The sequence below is a fragment of the Balaenoptera physalus genome, assembly GCF_965194825.1.
Source record: "Balaenoptera physalus genome assembly, contig: HAP1_SCAFFOLD_387, whole genome shotgun sequence".
Taxonomy (NCBI): domain Eukaryota; kingdom Metazoa; phylum Chordata; class Mammalia; order Artiodactyla; family Balaenopteridae; genus Balaenoptera; species Balaenoptera physalus.
The window spans coordinates 414,736-428,791 of NW_028126298.1; the positions used below are offsets into that span (position 1 = coordinate 414,736).

Consider the following 14,056-nt stretch of genomic DNA (forward strand, 5'->3'; position numbering starts at 1 on the left):
TCTGATGAGAGGGGTTATGGAGCATTGTGAAGAAAGAGGTCATGGAGCATTGTGATGACAGGGACCATGGAGCATTGCCGTAACAATTGCCATGAAGCATCGTGATGAAATTTTCATGGAGCATTGTGGTGACAGGGGCCATGGAGCATTGTGATGACAGGGGGCATGGAACATTGTTATGAATGGGGTCATGGAGCATTGTGATGTCAGGGGTCATGTAGCACTGTGATGGCAATTGCCATGTATCATTGTGATAAAAGGGGTCATGGAGAATGGTGATTACAGGGGCCATGGAGCATTGTGATGATAAGGACATAGAGCAATGTGATGACAATGATCAGGGAGCATTGTGATGAAAGGGATCATGGATCATCTTGATTAGAGGGGTCATGGAGCATTGTGATGACAATGATCCTGGAGCAGTGTGATGAAATGTGTCAGGGAGCATTGTGATGAAAGGGACCATGGGCCATTTTGATGACAAAGGCCATGGAGATTTGTGATGAGAGGGGACATGGACCACTGTGATGAATGTGGTCATGGAATATTGTGATGAAAATCGCCATGGGGCATTGTGACGACAGGGGTCCTGGAACATTGGGATGACAGGCGTCATGGAATATTGTGATTACAGGTGTCCTGGAGCATTGGGATGGCAAGGGTCATGGAATATTGTGATGAAAGGCGTCATGGATCATTCTGATGACAGGGTTTACAGGACATTGTGGTGTCAGGGGTCATGGAGCATTGTGATGAAAAGTATACTGGACCACTGTGATTACAGGGGTCCTGGATCATTGTGATGACAAACGCTATGGAACATTATGGTGACATGTGTCATGGACAATTGTGATGACAAGGGCCTGGAGTGTTGTAAAGATAAGAGTCAAGGAACATTGTAATGGCAAGGGCCATGGAGCATTGTGATGACAGGGGGCATGGAGCTTTGTGATTACAAGGTCATGGAGCATTGTGAGAAAAGTGTCATGGAGCATTGTGATGACGTGGGTCATGGAGCATTTAGATGACAAGAGTCATGGAGCATTGTGATGAAAGTGGTCAGGGAGAATTGTGATGAAAATGGTCATGGGGCATTGTGATGTAAAGGACCATGGAGCATTGTGATTACAGGTGTCATGGAGCATTGTGATGATAGGCATGGAGCCTTTATTGCAATGGTCATGGAGCATTGCAATGAAAGGGGTCATAGATCATTGTGATTAAAGGGGTCATGGGGCATTGTGATGAAAAGTGACATGGATCATTATAATTAGAGGTTTCATGGAGGATTGTGATGACAAGTGCCATTGAGCATTGTGATGACAAGGGCCATAGAGCATTGTGATGAAAGTGGTCATGGAGCATTGTGATGAAAGGGGTTATGGAGCATTGTGATGTCAAGGGTCATGGAGCCCTGTCATGACAGGGGTCATGGAGCAGTGTGAGGAAAAGGGCCATGGAGCATTGTGATGACAGCAGTCATGGGGTATTGTGATGAATGTTTTCATGGTGCATTGTGATGACAAGGTCCTGGAGCTTTGTGATGACAATGGCCATGGAACTTTGAGTTTACAAGGGTCGTGGAGCATTGTGATGACTGGGACCATGGAGCAATATGATGACAAGCGCCATGGAGCATTGTGATGACAGGGGTCATGGAGCATTGTGGTGACAGGTGGCATGGGCATTGTGATGAAATGGATACAGCAACGTTGTGATTAAAGGGTTCATGGATCATTGTGATTACAGGGATCATGGATCATTATGATGAAAGAGGTAATGGACCTTTGTGATGACAGCGGTAATAGGGCATTGTGGTGACAGGGGACATGGATCATTGCGATAAAAGTGTAATGGAGCACTGTGATTACAGGGGTCCTAGATCATTGTGATGACAAGAGCCATGGAACACTGTGATGAAAAGGGTCTGGAGCATTGTGATGACAAGGGTCATGGGGCATTGTGATGATAGTGGTCATGGGGCCTTGTGATGACAGAGTGCATGGAGCATTGTGATGAGAGGAGCACTTCAGAATTGTGTTGAAAGGGGTCCTGGATCATTGTGATGAAAGGGGTCCTGGATCATTGTGATGACAGGGATCATGGATCATTGTGATGGCAGGGGTCATGGAACATGGTGATGAATTGGGTCATGGGATATTGTGATGAAGGGGCCATGGAGCATTATGATGTCAGTGGTCATGGGGAATTGTGATGACAGGGGTAATGGAGAATTGTGATGAAAGGTGTCATGGAGCACTGTGATTACAGGGGCCATGGAACATTGTAATGACAAAGGCCATGGTGCATTGTGATGACAGGTGTCATGGAGCATTGTCATGAAAGGCATCTTGGAGTATTGTGAGGAAAGGGGTCATGGGGCATTGTGATGACAGGGGCCATGGAGAATTGTGATGAAAATGGTCATTGATGTTTGTGATGAAATGTGCCAGGGAGCATTGTGATGACAAGGGTCATGGATCATTGTGATGACAGGGGTCATGGAATATTGTGATGAAAAGGGTCATGGGTCATTGTGATGACAGGGGTCATGGGCATTGTGATGACAAAGGCCATGGGGCATTGTGATGACAGTGGTCATATAGCATTGTGAATGACAGGGGCCATGTAGAAGTGTGATGACAAGTGTCATGGAGCGTTGTGATGACAGGGGTCATGGAGCATTGTGATGACATGGGCATGGACCATTCTGATGACAAGTGTTTTGGAGCATTGTGATGAAAAGTGCATAGAGCATTGTGATGACAGGGGTTATGGAGCATTGTGGTGACAGAGGGCATGGAGCATTGTGATAAATTGGGTACTGGAGAATTGTTTTGAAAGTGGACATGGATTATTGTGATGGCAGGGATCATGGAGCATTGTGAAGACAAGTGTCATGGAGCATTTTGATGACAGTGGTCATGGAGCATTGTGATGACAAGGGCCATGGAGCATTGTGATCAATGGGGTAATGGAGCATTGTGATGAAAGTGGTCATGGATCATTGTGATTACCGGGATCAAGGAGCATTGTGTTGACAAGCGCCATGAAACATTGTGATGAAATGGGTAATGGAGAATTATGATGAAAGGAATCATGGATCATTGTAATGAGAGGGGTCAGGGAGCATTGTGATGACAATTGTCATGGAGAAGTGTGATGAAAGGGGTCATGGAGCATTGTGCTGAAAGTGGTCATGCATTTTTGTGATGACATGTGCCAGGGAGCATTGTGATGCCAAGGGCCATGGAACATTGTGATGACAAGTGGCATGGAGCATTGTGATTATAGGGGTCTTGGAGCATTGTGATTAGAGTGGCCATGGAGCATTGTGATGACAGGGTGCATGGAACATTTTGATGACATGGGGCCTAGAGCATTGTGGTGAGAGGGGTCATGGAGCACTATGATGACAAGGGTCATGGACATTTTGATGAAAGTGGTCATGGAGCTCTGTGATTTTAAGGGCCATGGAGCACTGTAATGAAAAGGGCATGGAGCAATGTGATGACAATGATCATGGAGCATTGTGTTGACAAGGGCCATGGAGCATTTTGATTAAAGGGGTCATAGGGCATTGTGATGAAATGGGTCATGGATCACTGTGATTACAGGGATCATGGAGCATTGTGATGACAATGGTCATGGAGCATTGTGATGAAAGACGTCAGGGAGCATTGTGATGAAAGGCGCCATGGGGTATTGTGATGACAAGAGCCATGGAACATTCTGATGAAAGGGGTCATGGACCAATGTGCTGAATGCTCCACAGTAATCAAAATGCTCCATGAGCCATGTCATCACAATGCTCCATGACCACTTTCATCACAATGCCCCATGACCACTTTCATCACAATGCCCCATCAACCATTTCAACACAATGCTCCATGACCCCTTTCATCACAATGATCCATCACCACTTTCATCACAATGCTGCATGACCACTGACATCTCAAGGCTCCATGGCCCTTGTCATCACAGTCCTCCATGAACTCTGTAATCACAATGATCCATGACCAATTTCATCACAATGACCCAATACCACATTCATCGCAAAGCTACATGACACATTTCATCACAATACACCATGACCATTTTCATCACAAGTCTCCATGCCCTTATCATCACAATGTTCCATGACCGCTTTCATCACAATGATCCATGACACTTACCATCACAGTGCTTCATGACCCCTGTCATCACAATGCTCCATGCCACCTTTCATAACAATGTACCATGCCCCCTGTCATCACAATGCTCCATGACTCCTGTCCTTACAATGCTCCATGGACATTGTCATCAAAATGCTCCCTAGCACTTTTGATCTCAATGCTCCATGACGACATTCATTGCAAAGCTCCTTGACCCTTTCATGACAATGCTCCATGGCCTTGTCAGCACAATGCTCCATGGCCCTTGTCATAACCATGCTCCATGACCACATTCAACAAAATGCTCCTTGACATCTTTCCTCACAAGGCTCCATGGCCTTGTCATCAGAAATCTCCATGACGCTTGTCGTCACAATGCTCCATGACCCATGTCATCACAATGCTCCACGACCATATCCTCACAATCCTCCATGATCCCTGTAATCACAATGTTCCATGACCCCTTTCAGCACAGTGCTCCATGGTCCTTGTCATCACAATCCTCCATGAACTCTGTAATCACAGTGATCCATGACCCCTTTCATCACAATGCCCCAATACCACTTTCATCACCAAGCTACTTGACCCCTTACATCACAATACACCATGACCTTTGTCATCACAAGTCCCCATGCCCTTAACATCACAAAGTTCCATGACCCCTTTCATCACAATGATCCATGACCCTTGTCATCACAATGCTCCATGAGCCCTGTCTTCACAATGCTCCATGACCCCTTTCATCACAATGTGCCATGCCCCATGTCATTACAATGCTCCATGCCCTTATCCTGACAATGCTCCATGACACCTGTCATTGCAATGATCCATGACCCCTTTCATCACAATGCTCCATGACCCCTTTCATCACAATGCTCCATGGCCTTATCATCACAATCCTCCATCAACCTTGTTATTGCAATGATCCATTACCCCTTTCATCACAGTGCTCCCTGACCCTTGTCATCACAATGCTCCATGGCCTTTGGAATAACCATGTCCATGACCCCTTCCATCACAATGCTCCATGTCCATTGTCATCACAATGCAACATGATCCCGTTTATCACAATGATCCATGACCTCTTTCATCACAATGCTCCAATGCCACTTTCATCGCAATGCTCCATGCCCCATTTCATCACAATGACACATGACTCCTGTCATCACAATGCTCCATGACTCCTGCCCTCACAATGCTCCATGGACATTGTCATCAAAATGCTCCATAGCACTTTTCATTACAATGCTCCATGAGCCTTGTCTTCACAATGCTCCATGCCCCCTTTCATCACAATGTGCCATGCCCCGTGTCATTTCAATTCTCCGTACCCTTATCCTGACAATGCTCCATGACACCTGTCATCGCAATGACCCATGACCCCTTTCATCACAATGCTCCATGATCCCTCTCATCAGAATGCTCCATGACCCGTCACAATGTTCCATGACCCATTTCATCACAAGGCTCCATGACTCCTTTCATCACAATATTCCATGACCCCTGTCATCCCAATGTTCTAGGACCCCTGTCATCACAATGCCCCATGGCACTTTTCATCACAATGTGCCATGAACACTTTCATCACAATGCTCCATGCCCCCTGTCATCACAATGCTCCATGGCCCCTGTCATCAAAATGCTCCATGACACTTTCATCACGATGCTCCATGGCACTTGTCACGACAATGCTCCAGGTCCCTTCTCATCACAATGATCAATGGCACTTGTCATAACAATGCGCCATGATCCCTGTCATCACTATGCTCCATGACCACATTCATCACAATGCTCCATGATCACTTTCATCACAATGCTCGAAGGCCTTTGTCATCACAATGCTCCATGGCGCTTTTCTTCACAATCCTCCATTATACCTGTAATCACAATGATCCATGACCCCTTTCATCACAATGCTTCATGACCCCTTTCATCACAATGCTCCATGACCACTTTCATCAAAATGCTCCATGACAACTGACATCACAAGGCTCCATGGCCCTTGACATCACAATGCTCCATGGCCATTGTCATCACAATGCTCCATGACCCCTGACTTCACAATGATCCATGACTGAATTCATCACAAAATTCCATGATCCTTGTCATCACAATGCTCCATGACCCCTGTGTTCACAATCCTCCATTACTCTTGTCATCACAATGCTCCAAGCCCTTATCATCACAATGCTCCATGACCCTTGTCATCACAATCCTCCATGAACTCTGTAATCACAATGATCCATGACCAATTTCATCACAATGCCCCAATACCACTATCATCACAAAGCTACATGACCCCTTTCATCACAATACACCATGACCATTATCACCACAAGTCTCCATGCCCTTATCATCACAATGTTCCATGACCCCTTTCATCGCAATGATCCATGACCCTTGTCATCACAATGCCCCATGACCCCATTTATCACAATGCTCCATGGCTCGTGTCATCACAATGCTCCATGGGCATATCATCAGAATGCTCCATCACCCCTGTCATTGCAATGATCCATTACCCCTTCCATCACAGTGCTCCTTGACCCTTGTCATCACAATGCTCCATGGTCTTTGGAATAAACATGTCCATGACACCTTTCATCACAATGCTCCATGATCCCTTTTATCACAATGATCCATGACCTCTTTCATCACAATTCTCCAATACCACTTTCATCGCAATGCTCCATGCCCCATTTCATCACAATGACACATGACCCCTGTCATCATAATGCTCCATGGACCTTGTCATCAAAATGCTCCTTTGCGCTTTTCATCACAATGCTCCATGATGATTTTAATCAGAAAGCTCCTTGACCCATTTCATAACAATGCTCCATGGCAATTGTCATCACAATGCCCCATGACCCATTTTATCACAATGCTCCTAGACCCGTGTCATCACAATGTTCCATGGCCCTTGTCAGCAAAATGCTCCATGGCCCTTGTCATAACCGTGCTCCATGACCACATTCATCACAATGCTCCTTTAAACCTTTCCTCACAAGGCTCCATGGCCCTTGTCATCACAAATCTCCATGACGCTTGTCATCACAATGCTCCATGACACATGTCATCACAATGCTCCACGCCCATATCCTCACAGTCCTCCATGATCCCTGTAATCACAATGCTCCATGACCCCTTTCATCACAATGCTCCATGACAATTTTCATCACAATGCTCCATGACCACTGACATCACAAGGCTCCATGGCCCTTGTCCTCACAATGCTCCATGACCCCTGACTTCACAATGATCCATGACCGAATTCATCACAAAATTCCATGACCCTTGCAATCACAAAGTTCCATGACCCCTGTCTTCGCAATGCTCCATTATTCTTGTCATCACATTGCTCCAAGCCCTTATCCTCACAATGCTCCATGACCCTTGTCATCACAATCCTCCATGACCTCTGTAATCACAATGATCCATGACCAATTTCATCACAATGCCCCAATACCACTTTCATCACAAAGCTACATGACCCCTTTCATCACAATACACCATGACCATTGTCATCACAAGTCTCCGTGCCCTTATCATCACAATGTTCCATGACCCCTTACATCACAATTATCCATGACCCTTGTCATCACCATGCTCCATGGCCTTTGGAATAAACATGTCCCTGACACCTTTCATCACAATGCTCCATGACCATTGTCATCACAATGCTCCATGATCCCTTTAATCACAATGATCCATGACCTCTTTCATCACAATGCCCCAGTACCACTTTCAGTGCAATGCTCCATGCCCCATTTCATCACAATGACACATGACCCCTGTCATCACAATGCTCCATGACTCCTGTCCTCACAATGCTCCATGGACCTTGTCATCAAAATTCTCCCTAGCGCTTTTCATCACAATGCTCCATGACGACTTTCATCAGAAAGCTCCTTGACCCCTTTCATAACAACGCTCCATGGCACTTGTCATCACAATGCCCCATGACCCCTTTTATCACAATGCTCAGTGACCCTTGTCATCACAATGTTCCATGGCCCTTGTCAGCACAATGCTCCATGACCCTTGTCAGCACAATGCTCCATGGCCCATGTCATAACCGTGCTCCATGACCACATTCATCACAATGCTCCTTTACACATTTCCTCACAAGGCTCCATGGCCCTTGTCATCACAAATCTCCATGACGCTTGTCAACACAATGCTCCATGACCCATGTCATCACAATGCTCCACCCCCATATCCTCACAATCTTCCATGATCCCTGTAATCACAATGCTCCATGACCCCTTTCATCACAATGCTCCATGGTCCTTGTTATCACAATGCCCCATGAACACTTTCATCACAATGCCCCATGACCCCTTCCATCGTAATGTTCCCTGACCACTTTCCTGACAATGCTCCATGACCCTTGTCATCACAAGGCTCCATGACCCTTGTCATGGCAATGCTACATGCCATTGTCATCAAAATGTTCCATACCCCCTCTCATCAAAATGCTCCATGACACTTGTCTCACAATGCTCCATGAACTTGTCATCACAATGCTTCATGCCCCCTGTCATCACAATGCTCCATGGCCCTTGCCATTAAAATTCTTCATGACAGTAATCTTTACAATACTCCAGTCCCTTGTCATCACAATGCTCCATGACACTTGTCATCATAATGTTCCATGGTGTTTGTCATCACAATAATCCAGGATCCCTGTCATCACAATGTTCCATGACTACTTTCAACACAATGCTCCATGTCCCCTTTCATCACAATGATCCATGGCCCTTGTCATCAAAATGGCCCATGGCCCCTTTCATCACAATGCTCCCTCACATCTTTCATCACAATGCTCCATGACCATTGTCATCACAAGGCTCCATGATCCCTCTAATCAAGATGATCCATGATCCCTTTTATCACAATGCTCCTTGATCATTGTCATTACTTTGCTCCATGGCCCCTGTAATCACCATTCTCCATGAACCCTTTCATCACAATGATCTATGACACTTGCCATCACAGAGCTCCATGACCTCTGTCATCACAATTCTCCATGCCCCCTTTCATAACAATGTTCCATGCCCCCTGTCACCACAATGCTCCATGACACTTTCATCAAAATGCTCAATGAGCATTGTCATCACAAAGCTCCATGCCCTTATCATCACAATGCTCCATGACCACTGACATCACAATGCTCCATGGCCCTTGTCATCACAATGCTCCATGAACCCTGACTTCACAATGATCCATTGCGCTTGCCATAACAAAGCGCCATGATCCCTGTCATCACAGTGCTCCATGACCACATTCATCACAATCTTCCATGACCCCTTTCATCAAAATGCTCCAAGGCCCTTTTCATCACAATGTTCCAAGGGCCTTTTCATCACAATGCCTCATGACCCCTTCATCACAATGCTCCATGACCACTTTCATCAAAATGCTCAATGAGTATTGTCATCACAAAACTCCATGCCCTTATCATCACAATGCTCCATGACCACTGACATCACAATGCTCCATGGCCCTTGTCATCACAGTGTTCCATGACCCCTCTCATCAGAATGCTCCATGACCCATCACAATGTTCCATGACCCATTTCATCACAATGCTCCATTACCCCTTTCATCACAATATTCCATGAACCCTGTCATCCCAAAGTTCCAGGACCCCTGTCATCACAATGCCCCATGGCGATTTTCCTCACAATTTTCCATGACCACTTTCATCACAATGCTCCCTGACCCCTTTCATCACAATGCTTCATGACAATTGTCATCACAATGCTCCATGATGCCTCTAATATAGATGATCCATGATCCCTTTCATCACAATGATCCTTGATCATTGTCATCCCATTGCTACATGCCCTTAGCATCACAATGCTCCATGGCCCCTGTAATCACCGTTCTCCATGACCCCTTTCATCACAATGATCCATGACACTTGCAATCACAGTGCTCCATGACCCCTGTCATCACAATGCTACATGACTCCTGTCCTTACAATGTTCCATGGACATTGTCATCAAAATGCTCCCTAGCGCTTTTGATCTCAGTGCTCCATGACGACATTCATCACAAAGCTCCTTGACCCTTTCATGACAATGCTCCATGGCACTTGTCATCCCAATGCCCCATGACCCATTTTATCACATTCCTCCGTGACCCTTGTCATCACAATGTTCCATGGCCTTGTCAGCACAATGCTCCATGGACCTTGTCATAACCATGCTCCATGACCACATTCAACAAAATGCTCCTTGACACCTTTCCTCACAAGGCTCCATGGCCCTTGTCATCAGAAATCTCCATGACACTTGTCATCACAATGCTCCATGACCCATGTCATCACAATGCTCCATGCCCATATCCTCACAATCCTCCATGATCCCTGTAATCACAATGTTCCATGACCCCTTTCAGCACAGTGCTCCATGGTCCTTGTCATCACAATCCTCTATGAACTCTGTAATCACAATGATCCATGACCCTTTTCATCACAATGCCCCAATACCACATTCATCACAAAGCTACTTTACCCCTTTCATCACAATACACCATGACCATTGTCATCACAAGTCTCCATGCCCTTATCATCACAATGTTCCATGACCCCTTTCATCACAATGCTCCATGAACCTTGTCATCACAATGTTCCATGAGCCCTGTCTTCACAATGCTCCATGCCCCCTTTCATCACAACGTGCCATGCCCCATGTCATGACAATGTTCCATGCCCTTATCCTAACAATGCTCCATGACACCTGTCATCGCAATGACCCATGACCCCTTTCATCACAATGCTCCATGACCCATCACAATGTTCCATGACTCATTTCATCACAATGCTCCATGACCCCTTTCATCACAATATTCCAGGACCCCTGTCATCACAATGCCCCATGGCGCTTTTCTTCACAATGTGCCATGACCACTTTCATCACAATGCTCCATGCCTTTCTCATCACAATGTTCCATGCCCCCTTTCATTACAATGTTCCATGCCCCCTGTCATCTCAATGCTCTATGACCCTTGTCATCACAATGCTCCATGGTGCTTGTCATCACAATGATCCAGAGCCTTAGTGCCTGAGTTGGGAGTAGTATCATTGCCTCAGTTACGGACAGTGTCAGTGCCTGAGTTGGGAGTAGTCTCAGCGCCTTAGTTAGGGACAGTGTCAGGGCCTGAGGTAGGAGTAGTCTCAGGACCTTAGTTAGGGACAGTGTCAGTGAGTGTGTTGGCAGTAAAGTCAGGGCATTAGTAAGGGACAGTGTCAGTGCCTGAGTTGTGAATAGTTTCAGGGCTTTAGATAGGGGCAGTGTCAGTGCCTGAGTTGGGAATAGTGTCAGGGTCTTTGTTAGGGACAATGTCAGGGCGTGAGTTAGGAGTAATCTCAGGGCCTTAGTTAGGGACAGTATCAGTGACTCTGCTAGGAATAGTGTCAGGGCCTGGGTTAGGAGTAGTGTGAGAGCGGTAGTTAGGGACAGTGTCTGTGCCTGAGTTGGGAGTAGTGTCAGGGCCTAATAAGGGACAGTGTCATTGCCTATGTAGGGAGTACTTTCACTGCCTTTTTAGCGAAAGTGTCAGTGCCTGTGTTGGTAGTTGTGTCAGGGTCTTAGTAAGGGACAATGTCAGTGCCTGAGTTGGGAGTAGTGTCAGGGTCTTAGTTAAGGACAGAGTCAGGACATGAGTTAAATATTCTGTCAAAGCCTTAGTTAAGGAGAGAGTCATTTCTTGAGTTAAGAGTAGTGTAACGGCCTTAGTTATGGGCAGCGCCAGTTCCTGAGTTGGGAATAGTGTCAGGGCCTTAGTCATGCACAATGTCAGTGCCTGAGTTGGGATTAGTGTCAGGGTCTTTATTATGGACAGTGTCAGGGCCTGAGTTAGGAGTAGTCTCAGAGTCTTAGTTAGGGACAGTTTCAGTGACTTTGTTAGAAAGAGTGTCAGGGCATGAGTTAGGAGTAGACCGACACCGGTGGTTTGGAACAGTGACAGGGCCTGAGTTGTGAGTAGTTTCAGGGCCTTAGTTAGGGCCAGTGTCAGTGCCTGCGTTGGGAGTATTGTCAGGGCCTAGTTAGAGACAGTGTCAGTGGTTGAGTTAGCAGTAGTGTCAGGGCATGAGTAAGGGACAGTGTTAGTGCCTGAGTTGAGAATAGGGTCACGGCCTTAAATAGGGACAATGTCAGTGCCTGAGTTGGAAGTGGTTTCAGGGACTTATGGACAGTGTCAGTGGCTGAGATGGGAGTAGTGTCAGGGTCTTAGTTAGGGAGAGTGTCAGTGCCTGAGTTGACAATAGTGTCAGGGTCTTTGTTAGGGCCAGTGTCAGGGCATGAGTTAAGAGTAGTGTGAAGGCCTTAGTTAGGGACAGTGTCAGGACCTGAGGTAGAAGTATTCTCAGGGCCTTAGTTAAGGAGCGTGTTAGTGCCTAAGTAAGGAGTAGTGTAAGGGCCGAAGTTAGGGACAATGTCAGAGCCTGAATTAGGAGTACTGTGAGGGCCTTAGTTAGGGACAGTGTCAGTGCCTGAATGCCACTGCCTGAGTTGGGAGTAGTGTGAGGGCCGTTGTTAGGGACACTGTCAGTGCCTGAGTTGGGAGTAGTGTCAGCGCCTTAGTTAAGGACAATTTCAGGGCTGAGTTAGGAGTAGTCTCAGGGCTTTGGTTAAGGACAGTGTCATTGACTGAGTTGGGAGTATTGTCAGGGCATATTTAAGAACAGTCTCAGTGCCTATGTTGGGAGTAGTGTCAGGGCCTTTGTTAGGAACAAAGTCAGTACCTGAGTTGGGAGTAGTGTCAGGACGTTAGTAAGGGACAGTGTCAGTGCCTGAGTTAGGAGTAGGGTCAGGGCCGCCGTTAAGGACAGTGTCAGTGGCTTAGTTGGGATTAGTTCCAGGGTGTTTGTTACGGACACTGTCAGGGCCTGAGTTAAGAGTAGTGTCAAGGCCTTAGTTAGGGAAAGTGTCAGTGCCTGAGTTGAGAGTAGTATCAGAGCCTTAGTTAGGGACAGCATCAGTGCCTGATTTGGGAAGAGAGTCAGGGCTTTAGTTAGGGACAGCATAAGTGCCTGACTTGGGAATAGTGTCAGGGTCTTTGTTAGGGACAGCGTCATTGCCTGAGTTTGGAGTAGTGTCAGGGCTTTAGTTAGGAACAGTGTCAGTGCCTGAGTTGGGATTAGTGTCAGGGTCTTTATTATGGACAGGGTCATTGTCTGATTTGGGAGTAGCGTCAGGGCCTTAGTTTGAGACAGTGTCAGTGCCTGAGTTGGGAGTAGTGTCAGGGTCTTTGTTAGGGACAGTGTCAGGGCCTTAGCTAAGAGTAGTGTTAAGGCCTTAGTTAGGGAGAGTTTCAGTGCTGGAGTTGGGAGTAGTGTCAGGGTCTATTTAAGGGACAGTTTCAGGGCCTGAGGTTAGAGTAGTCTCATGGCCTTAGGTAGGGAGAGTGTTAGTGCTTGAGTTGGGAGGAATGTCAGGGCCTTAGTTAGGGATAGCGTCAGTGCCTGTGTTGGGAGTAGTGTCAGAGCCTTAGTTAGGCACACTCTCAGTGCCTGAGATGGGAGTAGTGTCAGGGCCTTAGTCAGGGACAGTGTCAGTGCCTGAGTTGGGAATAGTGTCAGAGCCTTCGTTAGGGACAGTGTCAGGGCCTGAATTAAGTATTGAGTCAAGTCCACTTAAGGAGAGCATCAGTTCTTGCGTTAAGAGTAGTTAAATGGCCTTAGTTAGTGAAAGTGACAGTGCCTGAGTAAGGAAAGGTGTCAGGGCCTTATTTAGGGTAGTGTCAGTGCCTGAGTTAAGACTAGTGTCAGGGCCTTCGTTAGGGACAGTGTCAGTGCCTGAGTTGGGCGTAGTGTCAGAGACGTAATTAGGGACAGCGTCAGTGCCTGAGTTGGGAGTTGTGCCAGGGACTAATTTAGGGACAGTGT

The 14,056-nt window shown here is 46.6% G+C and overlaps 1 long non-coding RNA gene across 1 annotated transcript in view; it reads right to left on the reverse strand.

Moving 5' to 3' along the window:
• Positions 1 to 6,154: 6,154 nt before the first annotated feature.
• LOC309653498 overlaps positions 6,155 to 14,056 on the reverse strand; it is a 38,482-nt gene continuing 30,580 nt past the window's right edge. The window contains exon 3 of the long non-coding RNA XR_014259226.1: positions 6,155 to 6,228. This is a non-coding gene — a long non-coding RNA (uncharacterized lncRNA). The remainder of the gene's footprint in view (positions 6,229 to 14,056) is intronic.